General features: G+C 36.5%; 1 long non-coding RNA gene across 1 annotated transcript in view; it reads left to right on the top strand.

Moving 5' to 3' along the window:
* The first annotated feature begins 1,256 nt into the window (after positions 1–1,256).
* LOC128073911 (uncharacterized) overlaps positions 1,257–22,410 on the top strand; it is a 90,249-nt gene continuing 69,095 nt past the window's right edge. Inside the window, exon 1 of the long non-coding RNA XR_008202931.1 lies at positions 1,257–1,353. This is a non-coding gene — a long non-coding RNA (uncharacterized LOC128073911). The remainder of the gene's footprint in view (positions 1,354–22,410) is intronic.

The raw sequence follows: 22,410 nt of genomic DNA, 5'->3' as shown, positions 1-22,410 counted from the left end.
TGGTGGAAAGGTTCAGCTTCTGCTGCCATACCTCCAACAACCACCTCTGATATCATGGGCCAGCATAATAAAACAGGAAACTGATTTTGGAGCAGCCCTCATATGTTTCTTACAAACAACACATCCAGTCTAATTCACTGCCACCGATTTCTTGATATTCTCATATTCAGTGCTTTATTCACAACTTTTTCATTATCCCTGAAAAATATCTTAGTAGAGGCAGGTAGGTCTCAATCACACAGAGTAATTTCATTATATTACCAAGGGAAAAGTCAAATCAGAATAAATATTTGGGAAGATTAGGAAGGAAAAGGGGACAAAAGGCAAGAAAATGGTTTGGGTCTTAACTGTAAACAGATTGATTTTGTCTTTTATGAAAACTCTCTAGTTCCTCACCTGACTTGCCTCTGCAGTTGCTGTAGCTATTGTTACTTTGAGAAGCATTCTTCTTCTCAAAGAAAAACTGTGGAAGTTGAGCTTTGCAATTTTAAAAAATAATAACGAAAAGTTGCTGAGACACTTCATATTATATTTTATTTTAATGTGCACATGTGTGCATGTATGTGTGTAAAAGAAGAAGGAATCTAAATTAAATATAAAACTTGAAACACTTATTATGAGATGCCTCTTATTGGAGGAGCCAGTAGTTTTTTAGTAGTTTAAGATTGCAGCTTTGCAAAGATAGAAATGGAAAGATAACTGAAGGAGATCTTTAAAAGAAGATTGTTTGAAGGGTAAACTAATGTCCTAGAGGGAAGAGGTGACAAGACACAGAGTGACAAAGTTATAAGGATAGTCTCAAACTGGAAGCAAGATCATTATTCTTTCAATCTCCCTCGACTTCCCTGATTTTGATTGTGACCTCAGGGTATGTTTGCAACATACACAGTAAATAATAAACAATGCAATAGGTCTTCAAGGCATTCTCTATTTCAGTAGAGCTCTTGACCTATGCACATCTTGGAAATAGTTTTCTTGGCACTGTCATAAATAAATTGGGTCATTTATTGCTGGAGGGGACCATTCTGGCAAGTTTTTTCAGGACACAAAATAGGCTATGGTTGTTGGCAGTGGTTCAAAATGCCATTTTGCATGCACTGAAAAGACATCAAAAACCCAAATGAATGGGACTGGGGGAAGAAAAAAAAAAAAAAAAGAAAGAAAAAAAAAAAGCACATATTGAAAACATATTCCTCTCATTCATCAAGTGTAGGAAGTATTCTAGAGAAATCTTCTGACTTAGAATCACACAGAATCACAGAATCACAGAACTGTAGGGGTTGGAAGGGACCTCCAGAGATCATCGAGTCCAACCCCCCTGCCAAAGCAGGTTCCCTACAGCAGGTCGCACAGGTAGGCATCCAGGTGAGACTTGAACATCTCCAGAGAAGGAGACTCCACCACCTCCCTGGGCAGCCTGTTCCAGTGCTCCGTCACCTCACTGTAAAGAAGTTCTTGTGCACATTTGTGTGGAACTTCCTATGCTGCGGCTTATGTCCGTTTCCCCCTGTCCTGTCACCCTGTCCACGTACCATGAAAAGGAAACCCATGCAACTTTGATTTGCACATTTCCTTCTTCAAATGCAAGAACTCCATATTGAGAACAAAAGTAGTTTATAGATTGCCCCACCCATTCATCTTGACTACTTGGCAGATTGAACTGAAGCTGGAGATCCAATAAACACCAGAAATCTCAGCTATCTGACAATTTATCAGAGCAGTTATTCAAAAATCACAGAATCCTAGAACTCCTGTAGCTGATGCAATAGTCTTCTCAATCAATCATGTAAAAAATTCAGAACTTTGTTCAGAAGAATATTAGCCTGCCTCAATGTTTTCTAATGGAAAATTTTCATGAAATGACAATTCCCTGACATACACAAGTTCTGCAGGAGCATACAAATTTCAGTGCATCTTTACTTGTTACTACAGCCAATATTTGTATTCCCTGACATGATTTCCAAAGAATGGAGGTACTCATCCAAGTAATCCCTTTTTTTTTTCTTGTCTAGGAATCCAACTAGTCACCCAACTTCAGATATGAAAGCTTGTGTTTGCTTGCTTGGCTTAGACATACTACCTTTCTATGTGAAGGTCCTCTTTGTGCAAGTGAGACTGGCCTCTTCATCCAAACTGTATTTTCCAAAAGTTCAAAAATCACTTGTTATAGCCTACAATACAGCAAAACACCAAAATCACATTGTTTGGCCATTCCTTTGAAAACTTAGCACGAACATGTGTCTCATGAAATTGATAGTGCTGCTCAGAAACATCCCCTTGAAACTTCTTTTAAAAATCCATAGATTCAGTATAATTAGAAAATTTGCAGAGCAGACCAGCTTCACAGAGTACTTGCCAAGTCTCCTGCAGAAGTTTAGTTCAGAACTGGGGATTCCAAGCTTGCCAACGTACATGTCAGCTGGAAAAGATATAAATATAACATGTTGGGAAGGATGGAAGGAGGATGGGAGAAAGTTGCTGCTCCTTTCTTGTGCATTCCTGCAGTGGCAAGCACACAGAAGTTTGTTTTATTGGTTCTGTTTTTTGTTTTGTTTTGTTTTGTTGTTGATTTTTTGTTTGTTTGTTTGTGCTATGCTTTCTAGGACGAAAGAAGTTTTGGTATTTATAGTAACAGAGCAGACAGCAAATATGAAATTGCATTCATCATACAATTAGGAACATGTATGTACAACGTAAACTGAAATAAAAGTACTTCACTTGTGCACAACCTGGGTAATAAACCTACTACCAGTAGCAGTGAATTTAGACAATGTACAATGGCTAGATGAGGATTCAGAACTCTGCCAAGCACATTCTTCCTAATCAAAATGTTCACTATTATTGGAATTTACTAAACTTTACCTGTTTTTCCTGCAGCATTCAGTGCCAGGTATCTGCTCAAATCTGATTCATTTCAATGTTTCTGCAAAATTGGCATGGTCATTTCTGAGCATAATAGCAGAGGAGAGAACATACATTGACTATTTTGAAAACCTCTTACATCTCTTTCAAATAGAAGTAGCTCAAGCACACATTTTCTTGGTAAGTGATGTACAAAATAGAATAGGAGAATAGAAATGAGGAGGAAAGAAGAAGCAGACCTGGTGGAGGTGCTCACAACTATTTTCAATAATTTATAGTAAGTCTTGGTCAACCAGAAATGTTCCAGATGACTGGAAACTTGCCAGTGTGATGCCTATCTACAGGAAGGGTCAGAAGGAGTATCTGGAGAACTACAGACCTGTCAGCTGATCTCAGTATTGGGTAAGGTTATGGAGCAAACTATCTTGAGTGCAATCATTCAGCATGTGCAAGACAACCAGGAGATCAGGCTTAGCCAGCATGAGTTCATGAAAGGCATGTTCTGCTTGACCAACTTTGTCTTCTTTGACCAGATGAGCTGATTAGTGGATTTAACCTACCTTGTCTTTAGTAAAGAATTTTACACTGCCTTCCACAATATTCTCATGGTGGAGTTGACAGCCTGTGGCTTGGACAGGTGTACTCTTTCTTGGGTAAAAAAACTGGCAGGATGTCCACGCCCAGAGTGTGGTGGTGAATAGAATTAAATCCAGCTGGTGATCTGTCACTAGTGGTGTTCCCTGGTGATGAGTATTGGAGCCTGCCCTTTTTAATATCTTTGCTGATGATCTGGATTAAGAGATTGAGTATAGACTCAGTAAGTTTGCGTGAGACATCATACTGCAAAGAACTGTCCATCTGCTCAAGAGTAGAAAGGCCCTACAAATGGATTTGGACAGGCTGGATCAATGGGCTGAGGTCAGTTGTATGAATTTCAAAAAGCTCCAGCTTCTGCACTTTGGTCACAACGACCCCAGACATTGCTATAAGCTTGGAGCGGAGTGGCTGGAAAGCTGCATGGAGGAAAAAGATGAGGTGTTAGTCAACATCCATCTGAATATGAGCTCTGAATAAAGCAGTGTGTTCAGGTGGCAAAGAAGGTCAATGGCATCATGGTTTGTATCAGCAATATTGTAGTCAGCAGGCCTAGAGAGGTGATTTTTCATCTGTACTTGTCACTGGTGAGGCAACACCAAGGGTAATGCGTCCAGTTTTGGGTCCCTCATACAAGAAAGGCATTCAGGCCCTGGAAGGTGTCCTGAAGATCCCCAAATGTTCAAGAAACATGTGGTTGTGGCACTGAGGGGCATAGTTTAGTGAGCATGGTGGTGATGAGTGACAGTTGGACTAGATGTTCTTAGGGGTTTTTTACAACCTTAAAGGTTCTATTATTCTATAAAGAGAAAATAGTAAAATAAAATCTATCTTCCTGTTCTAGATTATTCTTTTTATATATGGTATTCAATATATTAATTCCCTAGAATCCATGGCATAAATTTATCAGATCTTACTTTAAATACTGCACAAGAAAACAACCTCCCCAAACTCTATTTTATTTTCAGGAAGATGTATTTTCACATTGTTTTCTGGTAGTATAAGAAAATTTGCGTGATGTGATCCTACTAGAAATAGTGTTATGATTTTATATGCCACTTGCATATTAGCCCAATACTTAACTGGTTGATAAACAGATATACTCACTAACCATAGTGGACTGTGCCAAACTACCAGTGTTTGTTCTATAAACATATGCCGGCAATTAATAATGATGATTTAATACAAGTATCTATTGCAAGTACTTTTCAGTTGCCTTGAATTTGTACAAGGTGAGAAAGTACATTCATATTTTCAAGGTCTTCTGCATCCAAGAGAGAGGAAATGGACCAAAGAAACTGACATAGTATGGGTGTTTTCCCTTTATCAAATGAAAAGAATGAAGAAAAAAAAAACCAAGCAAACACAAGGAGATCTGTCCAGCTTTAGGATATATTGAGCCATACAATTTCTATGATAACAGCACTAAAAGACTGCATTAGCACAGTCAGAAAATACAAGGAGATAATCAAATGACAGTGAAAATGGCAGGGTGGATAAATCTGGTCCAACAGGGAGTCTTTATTCAGAGGGGCTGATGCTGCTCTGCCGTGACGCAGTTCAGCGGGCTGCAGCGAGGCCAGCATGTGGCTTGGTGAGAACAATAGCGATTGACTACAGATGGGCACTTCCTCTCCAAGAACACTCCTTGCAGCTTGCTGGCAGTCAAGGATATGCAGACATACGCTCAAATCTCCATGGCAACGCCTTACTTTGGTGTGACATCAAGCCCAGATCAAAACTCCATAGGCGTCAGATAGTACATGCTGGTTCTTTTCTTGAATTAATAATATTGATTTAAAAGGCAGGTTCCATTAACTGTTTCCTCTCTACACTGGGGATAATTACTGTCTGTGGTGCCTGTATTATTCCAGTGATTTAAAAACAGGAAGTGCAGTTTCGAGTTAAATAATTCATGCTGTGCTGCTGCTCAGTCTGTTCTTAGAAGCAGAGTTATTGCCAGCTGGGCAAGGTAATTTCGGCGCAAGGGTGATAGGATTATGAAATGTCTAATTACCCTCTCATGTGATAAGATTACTTTTCTGAAAATGCTTTAATTCTTCCAAGCAGAGGCAAACAATCCAGATAAGTGACCAAACAAAAAAGCCTTCATGCATATTGCTGAGATTTTCTTTCTGAATGCGAGGAAAATTGCAGTCTAGGCTCCACTTTCCTTTACTCCCCTGAAAAAAAAAAAAGCAGCGTGAAGAAGCTTTTTTGAAAGTAAACATTCAATCACGAGACTCGGGTGGTGAGGAAGTTCCTCATACTACTCCCTTGTAGCACCCCTTCAGTCAGTTTTAAAATGCTATCAGTCACTGTGGGATTCTCAGTTAATATTTCAAAGCTACAGTGTTGGTAGATGCAATACAGTCTCTCAGGATGGACTTGCTTGTAACACTGGAGGAAAATGGAACAGAAATCCTCAGGTTTCTGATATGCGCAGAATGCCTCAAGGAAAAAAGCCTGAATAAACCAGGACATTATCACTTCTGAGCAATGGGTGGGAAGCAATGATCTTTTATTAACTAGGCAGAATATTTTTAGCAGCTGAACAAGTTTTTTTTTGTTCACAAAGGGAAACAAACTGCTTTGAGGATATATTAGGAGGCTCAGTATGTGATAGCGTTCAAGAATGTCAAAGTAACACACATCTGTCTGGAAAGCAGGTCAGCTACTCCTACTCTCTGTGAAAGGTGTTGATTAGCTAACTTACTTGGAAATCCTGAAGTAGAACAGAATTCTTGAAGGAGTTGGAGTCTTGTTTAATTCTAACCTTGCACTGGGAAAAGACATAACACAATGAACTTCCATGTCATGCTAGAAGGTACATATAGAACTTAGATTCTTACAGGATAAACAGTTAAAGAAGTCAAGAACATATGTATTGCTTCAAACCAACATTTCACCTAACCCACTACCCTGCTTACAAGAATATCCAGAAGCTTAAGTCAACAGAACAGAAGAAGAGAGCATGGGCAAGCACCCAACTGTAAAAACAGGGAGATAGCATTTTCCCCATTTTTTCCCACATAGATTTCTCTGCTGTGTGCTAATGGGGAGCTGTTAAGATTGAAATACTTTGTCTAATACTTTTGTACATTTTTATTGTCTTTCTCTGTAACAGCATTGCAAAACTAGACAACCATATATAAGAAGCTCATGACCAAATACTTCAAACAAACAGGATTGACCTATGAAATGATACAGTAGGAATAGTTCCATTTATTTGAAAGGCAAGGAATAAAAATTTAAAAATTGAGCATTCTTAACTATGGAAAGCCAGGACCACTTTAAGAATCAGAATATGTTGAGACACTGGGTGCCATGTCTAATTTAAAGGCATTTCAGATTAATGTAATGTGATATCTCAATCTGTATTTCATGAATGATCTGGACTGTGCACACATGTAACATAGCATGTAACCTATCATGGTGTTTTCCCCCAGTTACGTGTAGCATGAGAAACTGTCTGAGCTGTTGGCATTGTGCCTGTTATGTGTTGGCAGCTGTTAGTCATGGCCATCTTTCAAATTCAGAATTTGGGTCTGAGCACTGTGAGGGGCTGTTTTCTGCATAAGTCAGAGCAATTGGCATTTCTAAAAATGGATTGTTGAAATGTGCTAGTCATAACATTCTGTTTTCTTCTCCCCAATATCATGAAACACATGCTTAAATCAGCCACTTAGTCTAAATGAATTTTACTGTGAAGATCTGTGTCTTTCTCCCAGCTGTCTGTCAGCAGTACTAATTCTGTTTACACAGCTTTGGAATGAAAAATCAGAATAACAGTAACTGATCTCAAGGAAAAGTGAAGGATATCAAGTATATTTTTCTCCCTTACATACACAGAGGTATATATGCACACATATATCTTATGTATTTAATTTTATGTATAACATATAATGTATATACCTATGTATATGTGTAGATATGCCTGAGAAAAAATGGATGAGAATTTTTCTATCTCTTAACAACACTAGGGTTTTGATTTTATCCTATCCTTCTTTTTCCACTATCACATGCTGTACTCATGGACTAACATATTTATCATAGACTAAACCCAGGCCTATTGTAATGAGCAATATGCAAACATGAGACAGAAAGATGGAGTGTAAAGAGATATTAATATATACATAAAAATAAAAGTAGATGAGATAAAAAAGGAAACTAGAAAATTATTAATTAATTTTAAAGACAGTTTAAATACCAACATATCTTCTGACAACCAGAAATACAAGAGAGAATCACAGAACCATAGAGCCCTAGAGTTGAATAGTAGGATATCCTGAGTTGGAAGAGACTCGTAAAGATCACTGACACCAATTCCTGGCTCCACACAGGATAACCCAAAATCATATTTCTGTGAAAGTTGTCCAAATGCTTCTTGAACTCCGGCAGGTTCGGTGCCATGACCGTGACAGGCTCTGGGGAGACTGCTCCAGTGCCTGACCACCCTCTGGAAAAGAAGAACCTTCTACTAATACTCAACCTGAATTCCCCTTTTGCAGCCCCATTCCATTCCTTCAGGTTGTATCACTGGTCACCAGAGAGCAGAGCTCAGTGCTGCCCTTCCATCACCCTCATGAGAAGCTGTAGTCCACCATGACTCCTCTCCTCAGCCTCCTCTTCAGTAGGCTGAACAAACAAAGGGACATCAGCTGCTCCTCATATATGTTGCCCTCTAGACCCTCCACCATTCTTGCAGCCCTCCTTTGGATACTTTGTAATAGTTATATGTCCTCATATTGTGGTGCCTAAACCTCCACGGTTTGTTCAAGGTGAGGCTGCACCACTGCAGAGAAGAGCAGGACAATCACTTCTGTCACCCAGTTGGCAATGCTGGACCTGATGTACCCCAGGGCTCACTGCTGATTCATGTTCCACTTGACATCAACCAGAACCCACAGACCTCCTTCCACAAAGGTGCTCTCTAACTTCTCATCCCTCAGTCTGTACGTGTATCCTGCTGATGATTACCAAGCCTTCTAACAGACCTTGTCCCTTCCACACAAGCAACTTATCCAAAGGGTGGGTTGCAATACAAGAGTGAGTGAAACTGCTTTTTCAAAAATATATGCATTGGGAGGAATATGAATTGGGAGGAAAGCTCAATAGCTGTTTTATTGTGAAATTTTCATCTTTAGAATAATTTTAAGTGGTGCAATAGCCATCCTAAGCTACATCCAACCTTGGAAATCAGGAAAACAGTTAACCTGTTTCCCCACACAGTGTAGCATAACTTAGAACTAGACTGCACAGACAGACATCAGACATTAGTGTTATAGCCAAAACAGTTTTAGATTTATGAGAAGAATAGTCTTTGTAGGAAGAAGCAAAATATTTTCTCAAACCATATTGTATATGGAAACCAAGCTAAGGAACATAAAACCTTTCAGAGCAGGTGAGCAGACTGCACTGTCTTTATTCATATGGAGCTTCTCTTGTAAGATTTTTATAGCCCCTATAATTTCAAGCAGTTAGCTAATGAAATATTTATATAATGTTGATTAATAGCATATTAAAACAATATTAACATAATAATATTATCATTGCCTAAAGTTAAGTGATCTGCATTAGAAGATCTAGGAAGTGGATAAACTTTCATAAAACTGCATGAACAACAACAAAAAAAAAGCCATGGAAGTAATACCCCAAAACAAAAGATATTGAATATCTTTTCAAAACCAGATAGCTCAAATCTTTCCTCTCAGGTGTTTCAGGAATCATATAAAAAATGTATTTATATTCTTAGCAGCAATGTAGAATACATCGACAGTTAGGAAAAAGTCTCTTCCCTACATTCCCTTTTCAATCTGTATTTTGACATTGGTTTCACAAGGCTTATACCATTGATCTATTTTGGACATTTATTTGTCAGACTATCATATTTTCATTATAGGTTAATTGAGCACACTGTAAAGAAGATTTGAAGTCTCAAAGATAATGAATTTCCTGCAAGTTTCATGAAGAGTGTTGGCTGACTAAAGGAGAGTACCAAGAAGGGAAAGACAGGCAGAATTCATCTGTCATATATCCTGTTTTGGCAGCAGAATACGTGTACCTATTGGTCAGCCAAGCATACTGACTAGAAAACAAAAATGTGCACAGCTTTGATTAGTCACAGCTAATGACTAATTTCATCTGTTCTGTAGTTCATGGAAAAACCTACTCTTATAGCCTTAAATGCAGAAGTGTCATAATACAAAAATTAACAAAATTGTCAGTAAATAAATGTTTAAAACATATGTTATTCTCTACTGTCTGACTGATGTATCTTCACTTTACAGATAGACATGTAAATATGGGAGAGGTCCATTTTATATAGAGTGACATCTTTCTAAATACATCGCTGACAGGCTACAAAGGTATATTCAAAATACAAATTTTACTTCATCATCAAATGAAAACTAAGGCTCAGACCAATGGAGAATACAAGCAGTAATCATCCTGTGCCTTCACTTGGTGTGTTAGGAACACCTGAGTGCTGGAAAAGTACAAAAAGAAAAGTCTGAGGGTGCAGTTGCCTGATGCTGGAAGCTGATCTGAAATCTTTGATCCAGACTACTCTTCATCATGTTCCTGCCCATTTTTCTGCTCCCCGTCCCCAACTGAATCTTCAAGCAATCAGACACATCAGGGACTATTCTACTAAAATCAGTTCTCTTTCCTTTGTGGATGGCTTTTAATGGGATGAAATCTGTGATTTGGTTGAGAACCACACACTATGTGGAAGTTTTCATCTGGAAGGAAACAGGGAGGTGATCCAGATTTAGCTAGTGAAATCGCCTCTCTGACATACTTCACCAAACCACAGCTTGTGGTATTTGCCATGAGTGCTTTGCTGATGATAATTTGCCCTGAGTACCTTGTTAAAAAGGCATATTGGAAAGTTAGGACTCTAAAAGAGGTGCTAAGAGAATTTATTTGCCCTGATTTATGATCAAACTAGAATCTGCATCTTATTCCCTGTGCAATAGTTGTCCTAAAGGGGCATTCAGTAAAGCAGAGCATTTTATTAGTATATGAGAATGAGATTAATGCAGGAAGAATAATTCTTTCCCGCACAGAAAAATACTTTGAACACACATTTACTAATATCTCCATTGCAGCAGACAGGTGCAGTGATTTTGGAGTTATTTTTTGTTAGAAATCATAATTTGGCCCAAATGCTTCTTTGAAATATGCTAGAAGATGTGCTAACTTCATATACAATGTATAAAACACATATATATTAGTACTCATTTGACTGTATTAGTTATTCCTTTATATCTTAATTTATAATGTCATGTATATAAATTCTAACGCTGCAATAACAAATCGTGGCACTATAAATACACTGACTTGCAAGCCCTGATTTTTTGAAAGCACAGTTCTATTCTGAACTGGAACAATATGCTGCCCTTGGAAGCCTATTTTGAAGCTTTTCTTTCAGTACAGGTTTTCTTCGCTCAGTGTTTTTTCACCAGTGCTCATATTGACAGTGGCAGCAAGACTGAGAAGGCTTTTTGTGCGGAAGGGCTTTTTTGTTTGTTTATTTGTTTGTTTGTACAAGTAAATAGCACTGAATGCCCGCAATTTCCTTTAAAGGACAGCAAGAGGTCTTCAGCTCCTCACACAAAGTGCTAGAAAATTGTTGTTCTTATAGCACACGCCTGTCTGCCCACTTATCTCTTACTCATTTTTTTCCTGTTTTTATTCAGATTCTGTTGTTACCGAGTAACAGTTTTCCCTGATGGAGGGGGAAAAAAAAAAAAAAAAAAAAAAAAAAAAGATAAAGAAGCTCTGCAGTGATTTATTAGCTCATCAGGATTATTAGATAATACTATTTTCCTTTAATTTCATACTACATGTCATTCTCAAACACTGTAAAGAATAAGAAAGAAAAAAAAAAACAACCCACAATTTAACAGAAAATCCCCCTCTTATGTACTGCATTTGCGTGAGGGTAGCCAGGACTTGCACAGCACAGAGGTCCCACGTGCGTGCAGTCAACATGCTTCCAGCTGGAGACATCCTGCTAGCCCTTTGGAAATGCCACCTGCATGTTAATGGGGCAGGCAGTCTCTGGAGGTTGCCTCTCCATCTAGGATTTTTACTTAACAAGAAGGGGGAGGGAAGGAAAAGCTCTGAATTATAAAAGCAGAACAGGAAGCCCCCGCAGTGACAAAACACTGAATTATTCATTGTGCAATTTCTAATTGTTCTTGAAGTTAGCTGAACCATTTGTAGCTAATTCAGCTCAATTTACTGTTTTCCCTTCCTCTTTTCTCTTCCTCAGGACTAGAGGAGAGAGACGGAAAGACATCCCTGAAAATGCTCCTATTAGTCCTACTGCAGCTAACCTCACATGCTGAGTAAGAACTGAGAATAAAACGCTCACTAAAAGTTAAATGTTGCCAGTTATTTATAGGTACAGTATAACCACAGTTCTTATACTTTAGATTTTCTCACTAAAGGTCATAGTAATTGCTGCTCTAGATCATACCAATCTAACACAGTGTCCTTCCAGGTTTTCACAGTGGATAGTTAGCAGTAGTGCTTCAGGTACAGCAGCAAGAAACCAAGTGCTGAACAATTACAAAGTAAACTGTCCATGAGGAAAATATTTTCTTATTCTTCATGAGCTAGTGGCTTGTCAATGTCTACCTATACAGAGATGTGTAAAGAAGAAAATCAGCATTTACACACTTCACTATCCAGATTAACCTGCAGTTCCAGCTTGAAAGTGACTGAAGTTACATCAGACAACAGATAATTCCATAAGTATCCAGCGTGTGAGGAAAATTACAATTTAAATGTGTTTCTATTTGTCTGTTGTTTTCTACATAAGTAGAACAGCTAATTAGGGACATCCAGTCGGCATCAACTTTCCCTGTCATTAATACATACACATATTGAAACAACATTTCTCCATCTAATTTAATCATTACCAGCCTCTGAATCCCACGTTTCTGTTTTTTGTTTTTTTTGTTGGTTTGTTTCTTTTTTTTTTCTTTTGAATTATTTCTGTCATCTAGCTCTCAATTCCTTCTGGTTTTACTCTAACCTTTGAAATAGGAAGATTAGAACTCATTGATTCGTGTAATGGCATTATACACGCTAACATGTTGTTTCCTTTCTGACCACCAACGCGCAATGGCACAATGTGCAAAGGTCAATTAATCTGACACCACTGCTTATCCTTCCAATCAATATTGCTTCATTGTTTTCTTGTTCTTCCACATCTGCCTGTCTGTTGTTACACTTGGTTTGCAAGGCCTTTCAGGCTTTGCATTCTCTGTGCAACACATGAGCATGGTAGAGGCCTAATCTGCATCTGCAAACTCTTTTGCAATACAAACAGTTAATACAGCCATAGCAAATAATGAGTTCACATTTGTTCCCTAGTTTATATGTATATATATTATACACACACACACACACACCTTCTTAGATTACTCCAAATATAGGACCTCCTACAAATTTCCATGGAAATTGCAAGAGATACTAAGAGCACAGTAGTATTATTTGATAAAGTAAGTTCTCAACTGTTAGCTAAATACTATTTTTTAATATGGTCACCACCACTAGCTGTGCTTTTTTGCCAGCAATGAACAAGAGCTTGCACGCTGCACTCATAAAAATCTGCATCAGTGGAGGTGAGACACTAGTTCACAGCTGCTATGATGGCATAGCTGCTTGGAAAATTTAGCCCATACAATCCATCCTTCATTGTCATCTGTCATGTAGCAACTTAATGTAGCAGATATTGATGGGAAGATTCACCCTCTGCTGCCATCCCACTGATATCCACCTATGACATCATGGGCCAATATCACAAAGCACACATGTGTGTGTACATATATGTTATATATATATATATTCTTAGCAAGTCCTCAACTGAAGGGTTCTATGGAAGACCAGGCAAGGTAAATAGCTGTTTAATTTCCTCTATCTCCAAGGCAGCTATCCCAAAAGCCCACTAATACTGTTTTGGGTCCACAAAGAGCCGTCTTGAGATAATCTATACCAAGGATGCACAGGCCCTCTAGGTCAGTCTCAATGGGCTGCTTTTGCTTCTCATTTCCAGTTAGGCTCACTTCAGCCTCCAATACAGTCACTCTTGGGATCTCCCTGTTACTCCAGAAATGTTGTATTTGTATACATATATATGTGTGTGTGTGTGTGTGTATTTCACACTTATTCCCTGATTTTATATTTTATGATTTCCCTCAGAGATGCTTCAATTAATTTAGAACTCACTAATTTGGACAAATCAAATTATTTAAAGGAATATATATTAGATAGCATTTACTGAATTTCACATGTCATCAAGCTGCACATCCAACTCATTAGATTCCCTGAATTTTTAATATGCATAGAAAGTCTTAATGTTTTCCTTTCTTCTTAGTATGGTCTTTTCCTAAAAGTTTGTTATCAAAATTACGTTACTGGATGAAGATTTTTAACGATCAGATCCATCATAGCTGTTCTTATTTTCTTCAGGATTTTTCTAAGCTGATTAATTTGGGTAACTGCTGTACAGACAGACCTTAGAATCAGAGAATCATAGAATCCTTTGAGTTGGAAGGGACCTTGAAGGCCATCTAGTCCAACTTCCCTGCAGTGAACAGGAACATCCACAGCTAGATCAGGTTGTCCAGGGCCTGATCCTGCCTCACCTTTAAAGTCATCAGGGATGAAGGAACCGTCTCTACGGACACCCTGTTCCAGTGTCACACCACTTACTGTAAAAGCCTACTTCTTTCTATCCAATCAAAATCTCCCCTCTTTTCATTTGAAACCGTTTCCTCTTGTCCTGTCATCCCTGGTGGGCACTGCTTGTCACTGATCTCCATCCAGACACATCCGGTCACCTTGTTATTCCTTCCTGTTACATCAATATGTTTAGCTCTATGTAAAAGAAATTAAAAGGTTAGACAACTCAACTTTTTTTTTCTTTTTTCTTTTTTCTTTCCCCCTTTCTTGATGAAGTTTGTATTTCTTTTCTATCTCTTACCAGAGTTTTAAATTATCACACTTTTCCAGTAAACAGATAACTACTTAGCTTCCCTGAGCTTTTCCTTTGTAGTATCTGAAAACTAAATAAAGTGTTACAAGTCTTGCTTAGCTTAGTTTTTTATTCACTGGCAAATCTTTCAGACCAAGAATACACTGTACTCATGTGTGAAGTCCTTGCTCATAGCAAGAAATTTTATAAGTTATATTTTAAATATTATTTCAGTCAACATACCTGTTCTCCAAAGGATACTTGTCATTGTTCAATGTCCAAGATCTCCCTCAAAACAATGTTATGTGGACATATAGATAAATTTCACTACCTGAAATACTCACACAGGTTTAAAGATTGAAAACTGAAAAAGACTTTAATGAGCCAGTGCAAACCCTTGTCATATATAACTGTCTTCAGTCTTAGGCTCAAGGACTCAGATACTTGTGCTCTTCAGTGCTGTTGCTTCTTGCCAGTTTATTAATTTTTCCAAGTGTCTATTTTTCTATATGTCTTTATTAGTTTTTGAGGAGTGATCTTCTATAACAGTAGAAATCCTTTTTTTTTTTTTTTTTTTTTTTTTTCTGCAGTATTCTTTTTAGTTGCTATTCTCTGGTATTCATACAAACTTTCAAATTAATTCCCTAGAGGCCTTCTTCTTTATGGCTTAGTACAAAAGTATTATTTATTTTTCTCCATTCTGCTATTTGCTGTTTATAAGCCATCTTATCTCTCTGACTTTTTATCTTGTGCTTTATGTGTGCCATTAATTTAGTTCCATATTATGAGAGATATCTGACTGGAGTAATCTTGATTTTCCTAGTACCCACGCTATTCAAAATGTAGGCACCCAAATTTTTGACCATTTGCCAATGCTGTAGACTCTACTGATTATTATCTGCAGTTACCACACATTCAGGTTGATATTACAGTCTTTCAGGGTACTAGAATCATTACTGTTCTATACACAAAAAATACATATTGATCATGGAAGAACGATCCATGCCGGCTATGCATTAGAACCGTGTTCTAATACTAAATCATAGGTATCTTCTTCATTCTCTAACGTGTTAGTTATGAAAGTTCTTTAAAGCTGCATCATTCTGAGGGCTACTCTTTCTCAGATTTAAAGAAACATATGTTCCCAACACGTGCTGCACCAACAACGTTCATTGGTTTCTGTCTGGAAGGGCTGTTCTATTTTATTGGTCCAAACAGTGGATAGCTTGAACAGAATCAGTAGATTTCATCAAATCAATGAGAATATCTCTAAATAAGTATATTCTGACTCTGCAGGTTGTCCACTAACTGATTCATTCAATAAGGCAGAGCACTACCTTCTGTTGCAAAGCAGAGTTTATTATGAGTGCAGATAATTAAATAGATAAGTATAAAATCACTCAGAGCACCATAAAAATGCTTCCCTAGGGAGCTTCATTGCTTGGATATCTTAAATCAGAAGGGCAAAGATTATTATTTCTAACCTCAACATTTTATTTTCAAGAAAATAAGCTTTTATGCAAATCTAGGAAAAAATGATTCAGAGTTGAAAACTTCAGTTGAAAAGCTGAAAACGTTGTCTGCTGAAACCTTTTTTCTTCACATTTTTTTGTGCTAGCCATAGCTGCATATGCACCAGTAAATTAAATGATCCATGGATCTTTCTATGGACCTGAGACCAGCTGGCACTGCACTGCTCGTATCAATTGCAAGAGCTAAGCTCTCTTCCCTCCTAGAACAGGGTAGAACAGAATGGTCCAAATGGCCTATTAGGAATGATCTGCTGTCCCTGGTGGCCCCCCTAACTATGCCCAAACACAGTTGGCACAGATCAAAACCAAGTTAGGGATCATGCTAACAATTAACAGTATAGTCAGTCACAGTGAGTGCTTGAACCCATGCCTGAACTGTTCAGTTTCCCAGTACAAACACTACCATTGTGTTTCCAACAGGACTGAACAAATGATACTTTTAATATATTCACAGTTTCTTGAAGGAAAAAAAAAAAAAAAGAAAGAAAGAAAATAGAAAAAGAAAAATATTCACTTAATTCTTCCTAGGAAAAAAAAGAAAAATCCAAAAAGAGAGAAAAGGAACAACTTATCTGGTGTTATATCAAACAGGTAAGCTATCAGTTTTTCCGTAATTACTTACAAAGCACAGGCAAAACACTACAAGAGTGGCAATTGCAAAGCATATATTTCCTGATCCACAGTGTATGTTTGTAAATTTTCTGCTGCTGCTACCTACAACTTTGAAAAATCTAAATTCAAACAACATTTCAGCTGGAAACATTTTCAAGAATTTATGGGAACAACAGGTCTACTAGATGTAATGTAAATTACCAATCAGTAGATGATCTGCCAAAAGCCAGTGGTTGTGGAGACCAGAGGTGGGGTTTGGTGCATCAAAACCACATCTCTGCCCAGAATTTGCACGGCTATGAACTGTCATCTCCAGTAGGACATTATTCAGTCAAGTGAGCTATGCCTTAGGGCTTCTCTCAATTTCCGTGGGGATCTATGTGGGGCTCTCAGAGGTGATCAAAGTACTCCATTTCAGACTGGTAACACACAAAAACAAGCAGCTATGGGTCAGTTCTTACTAGGATGTGAAAGAATGGAATAAACCTGAATATTTCTCTAAATTTCATCATGTTTCAAGACCTTCAAGAAAAGAACTTTATATTAAGGACAAATAAAATACTTGATTGCAAATGGATCTTGATGGGAAACAGCTCTTCCAGTCTGTAAAACACTGAGATGGATCTTTTCTTTTTTTTCCAGTGTGAACAAAGTGCAAAACACATTACAAAGCTTTAGAGAGGACAAAGCCTATGCATAAAAGAGCTAATGACTAGGGTACTTAGTCAAGATTTAAGAACGTAATATGATTCTGACAGAAGGAATTTCAGCTTGCATATCATACCTTAGGCATACATCACAACCATCAGACTACTGTTTTTTTCACATTTAGCCAAAATATGTTTCTCCATTAAAAAAAAAAGAAAACTTTTTTCCCATGTAGCATTGAAAGTATTAAATTTCTGTTGTGAAATTTAATTTCTCTGAACTGGCACTTTTCAACCAGGAAAAATCTTGCCTTGTTCTAGTAATGGATCTTCATTATTTCAGATTGTTTGAAGAATTTCTCTATGTGAAGTATGTTACAGCTCATATTGTCTTCTGAAATGGTGAAAAAAATATGATTAATTATAAATGTCAACACAGTTGATTCCTAATTTCTCTAATGTTGTGCAATATGAAAATAATTAGAATCGTAAGGGAATTGTTAGTTCTCTTAGTGTTCCCCATGTGCTAAACGCTATCAAAGACTGTGAAAAGAGAAGCAATAAAAGACTTAGGCTCTATAGTTCAGTGGAAGAAACATTTTCGAAATTATTCATGTTCTTCCTTATTTGGATTTCAATTTCCTTATTTCCTTTTTTTACTCACTTCTGCTTGTTACTATTGTCTTAGATTTCTAACAATTTGAATTTGTTTCTACTCACTGTTAATGCTTGATATTCTATCAGTGCTCTGATCTCTCCTTAACCTCACCTTTTTTTTCCTGTATCTCTGATAGTCTTTTTCTGCTCATGATAGATGAAATCTTTGCCATTCCCTTCAGTAGAGGAAAGGAATAATCCTAAAACAATATCAATTCATAGTGAACTGCAAAGAGTCTTTGTTTCTGAGTTTAATAGTATATATCCTAGTTTCCCAGGTTTTGTTTAATAGAAAGCTCTGAATATGCCTTAGAAACCTTGGAAAGTAAAATGAAATGCTTTTAACAGTAACTATTTAAACATTTCTATGTCTATCAAACAGCAGCTGTCACTTACTTGAGACAAAAAGTATCAGTCCAAAGGAAAACATACATATATCTCTCAGGAATTTTACAAGATGCAGAGCTGGCTGTACTTGCTTGGCTGACTGACATAATAACAAGGTTAACAAAAAAAAAAAAAAAAAAAAAAAAAAAAAAAAAAAAGTTATTTTGTAAAGAATGCAGTTTAAAAACATTTACTAGTAAGTGCATTTTTTAACTTTTCCTTAGTCTATGGGACAGTTTAATGATATCTCATCTTACACGTTAAAAAAAAAAAATCCTAATTGAATAAAAACATTTCAGATTTACATTTGAACCTGTGAATTTGAATTTGATAAAATTATTTGCTTGGTCATGTTACTTACTTTTTATTAATGTGAATGAAACAAAATTAGTTGCTGAAGATGTGAAAAATAAAATCTCTTTCTTTCTGTTGCCAAATTGCTTTTTCCATAATGTCTCACTATTTCAAGCTGGAAAGCCTCGGATGCTGTGTTAAACAATGGTTTTCTTTAAAACACTCTGTATATGCCAGCCACTAGCATCAAACTGATGTCATTCAAATGACAATCAATAGTATGTTAACAGTTCAAAAAGATATCCCGTTAAGATTTTACAATTTAATTGTTCTTTCAAAACTTACAGAATTTTTGTGGGTTTTTTGTCACTGTTTAAACCAATAACCTTGACCAATCTGTCTGTACTAAATGCATTATGTACCATTTCTACTCTATACCTACATTTATGCACTGGGACAGGTTGCCCAAGGAGGTTGTGGATGTCCCACCCCTGAAGGCATTCAAGGCCAGATTGGATGTGTCTTTGGGCAGCCTGGTCTAGTTGTTGGCAACCCTGCACATAGCAGGGGGGTTGAAACTCGATGATCAATTTTATCCTTTTCGACCCAGGACAGTCTATGATTTTCTGGTTCTATGATTTAGTAGTTAGTGCTCCTGTTTGCAATATTTCCAGCATTACCAATGTCATCACATTTTTCATGTCAGTTATGCTGAGAGATAATGACCTCAATTAAGCAAATGAGGAAACATGAAAAGAATATCATAATTAGATTAAGTAACAGTAGTAAGTGAGTGAGTGGATGAGCATCCAACAGCTAAACCAAAGGTTTCTGACAGAATCAAGCATGAAAGACCAGCTGCGAATAAATGTAACATGCTCAGTGCATAGGCAGGTATGCTTTATAAAAAGAAATACTTGAAAGTGTCAATTTTAATCAGTACAAGCTTAGTATCATTTCTCCAGCAATGTATGTTATCATCTGATTGAGAATTTTTAAAAATTGAATTAAACACTAAAAGGGAAATGAGATAACTTTTTGTTTGAATTTTTATTATGCCATGTAAAGACTTATAACTCATGTTTACTTTTGGGCTCTTTTGTTTATAGTTTCAAGATTCTCTTCCCCTAAAATTCATGTTTTCTTTTCAAAATTGTGTATCCCCGTAGTTAAGATACAGCCAAATAAGCTTTCTAAAATGACATCAAGTCATTTTAGGGAGCATCCAAATGTTGTCAGTGTATCATTTAATTTAACACATATTCTAGCTCCTTGAATTTTAAATAGACCTGAATATTACCGTTCAATGTACATGAAAATATACATTTTTTGCTAGCGCTGAGTAAGTCTTCAGTCTCACAAATGTGACATATTAAGCAAGGTCTTTAATATCTGCCGGGCACCTGGCCAGTTTACTTCACTGTAATTACAGTTTAGGCAATTTTTTGACACAACTATGTGACCATGCTTAGATCTGATGTATAGTAAAGCTTCACGCTGGGTAAATTATTGTTAGTGATCAGCACTTCAGTAGCTCTTCAAAATCCTTCATAAACATTAAAAGATTAGTATACAGTATTTGCAGTGGAGTATAATGTTTTCACAGTAAAATCACGATGCGCTGCTAGAAAGTTGCACCATAATTATGTAGTGCTCATTTATATTTTTTATTTAACATGAACATCTGTTTTTCCCAACTGTTCCAAAACATAGTCAACACTTACTTGATATATTTGCAAAGCCACAAATTAAGAATGATCAATTTCTTCTATTTAAAGTAATTAATGTTAAATTCTTACAAACAAAAGCAAATGAAAAAAACTGCTACTGACTTTGAACAGTCTACATTTTTTCTCTAGGATTCCTTCTGGGTGTAGTCTCAGGAAAAAAACACCAATTTTTTTTTGCCTATTTTATCAAAAATTTCAGCCAGAATGTTTATCAAGTAGACTTTCCTGCAGGAACAAAACACTTTGTAACTGGACAGGTCGATTTATTTCTCTAATTTTCTTTAAAACTTCAAATCTAAAATATGATATTTTCTTCTTTTCTATGACTGCATATTTCTATAGTAATAGATGACATTTGCAAACAAAATAAGAAATGCAAAATCTTACAGACATGTCTATGTGCATATAACACCTGCAAAACAGATGCTAAAAAGTTAGCATGATAACTGCAAAGTTAATCTTTCCAATTCTAAGCAATGCTGTAACTAAGGCTGCTATGCATTCATAATTCACCTCTCCTTTGTATGTGTGCTATAGTGAACATTTAGCTACAGTTAGTAAAATATTTTTCTATTAAACCAGATGGAGACACAAAATGGAAATTGTTCACTTAATGAGTAGCTATTTAATATTTTGCTTTTTCTTCTTGGCCTTCATGAAAACCTGTGCTCTGTTTACTGCTGGCCATTAAAATTATCCTCAGTAGAAAGGCATCATGAGCTTTTCTAGCAATATCACCACTGCTGTATTTGAAAGTTGGTTAATATCTGTATACTTCAACACAATATTGTGATCTAAATGGAGGGTTTATTATTATAAATAAGGAACTAAGATCATGAGAGATCAAACTAAAAGTGTCAGCTAATTCTGCTTGAGAAGTCATGGATGGACAGGGCTATAGCTGCTCAAAATCTATTTTCCAAAAACTTTCAAATAAAAGAATGCAGAATAAATATATTAATACAATTCCTTAGCAATTCAAAGCAATTTTATGGTATTGCCAAGTACTTCTGTAGCTCCTATTCTTGAAGATAACATTAGCTTTATTACTCATAGGACAGTTTTGCAAAGGCCCTGACCACACTTTCTACATACGAATTTCTGCTATGAATGACACAACATTCTGCAGGCAACAGTATAACTCATTATTCAGCTTTGATTTGTCCATGAATTTCCAGCTTGCACACTGCATGAAAGCCTGGTAGAAAGCTAGCTTTACAGCTTTAGAAACTTTGGTTAAGATCCATGTATTTCAAAATTATGTTGTAGGCAAAGTAAGATTATCTGAGTATACAGTTTTACTTCCATCTGTGAATTTGATGGATATTATGAAAATATTTCATTTACAATAATTGCACATTAAAAAAAAAAAATCAAAATTTTACCTTTGGAATCAAAATTTTGTTGCATTATCTTTCAATAATCGTATCTGGAAACCAAAAAACCATGCAGCAAATTAATTCAGTTTCCTTAAAAATTTATTGCTAACTATTCCATATATAATCTCTGTACATGGTCATATATGTAACAGTCAGTTGGATTATTTGTCAGAATATGGGAAAAGTTTAAGATCTTTTCTACAAGCAAAGTATTTCTTAATAGCCTTGCACTCCGTAAGACAATTTCTTTTCAATATCGCCAGTCACCTGAAAGTAAAAAAGAACAAAATGGAGGGGGAGGAACTGTTTAAGTCTGTTTAGCTTTTAACAATGAATTTCAGGTAGCATATGGTTGGTTAAATAATACTTTTTCATCAACTTTTTCTTTCATAAAAACATATGTGAATAAAAAATTAATTTACATGATCCTAATCCTCTTGGCTTTTGTTACTTTTCTCTTTTATACTTCAGCCAAACCTAAAATGAAAACTGTTCTATGATCACAGATCGTACCTCTGCCGTAAAGAGAATGAGTAAAGAAATTCCTCTCAAGTACCCCCACTCTAATAATCATAGTCTTAAATCCTGTGATGTGCACAGAAAAAAAATATATATATAAATAAACATAACAATAAAATCCCAAAGCTGTTTCTAAACATGCAAATAAAATGTCATGCAAGTGAAGTACCGAATGCATTTAAATTAAAGCACTCCCAGAAGGAC

The sequence above is a fragment of the Tympanuchus pallidicinctus genome, unplaced genomic scaffold, assembly GCF_026119805.1.
Source record: "Tympanuchus pallidicinctus isolate F22 unplaced genomic scaffold, pur_lepc_1.0 scaffold8, whole genome shotgun sequence".
NCBI classification, from domain to species: domain Eukaryota; kingdom Metazoa; phylum Chordata; class Aves; order Galliformes; family Phasianidae; genus Tympanuchus; species Tympanuchus pallidicinctus.
Note: the sequence above shows the minus strand (reverse complement) of the source record. Positions and strands in the feature narration are given on the sequence as shown.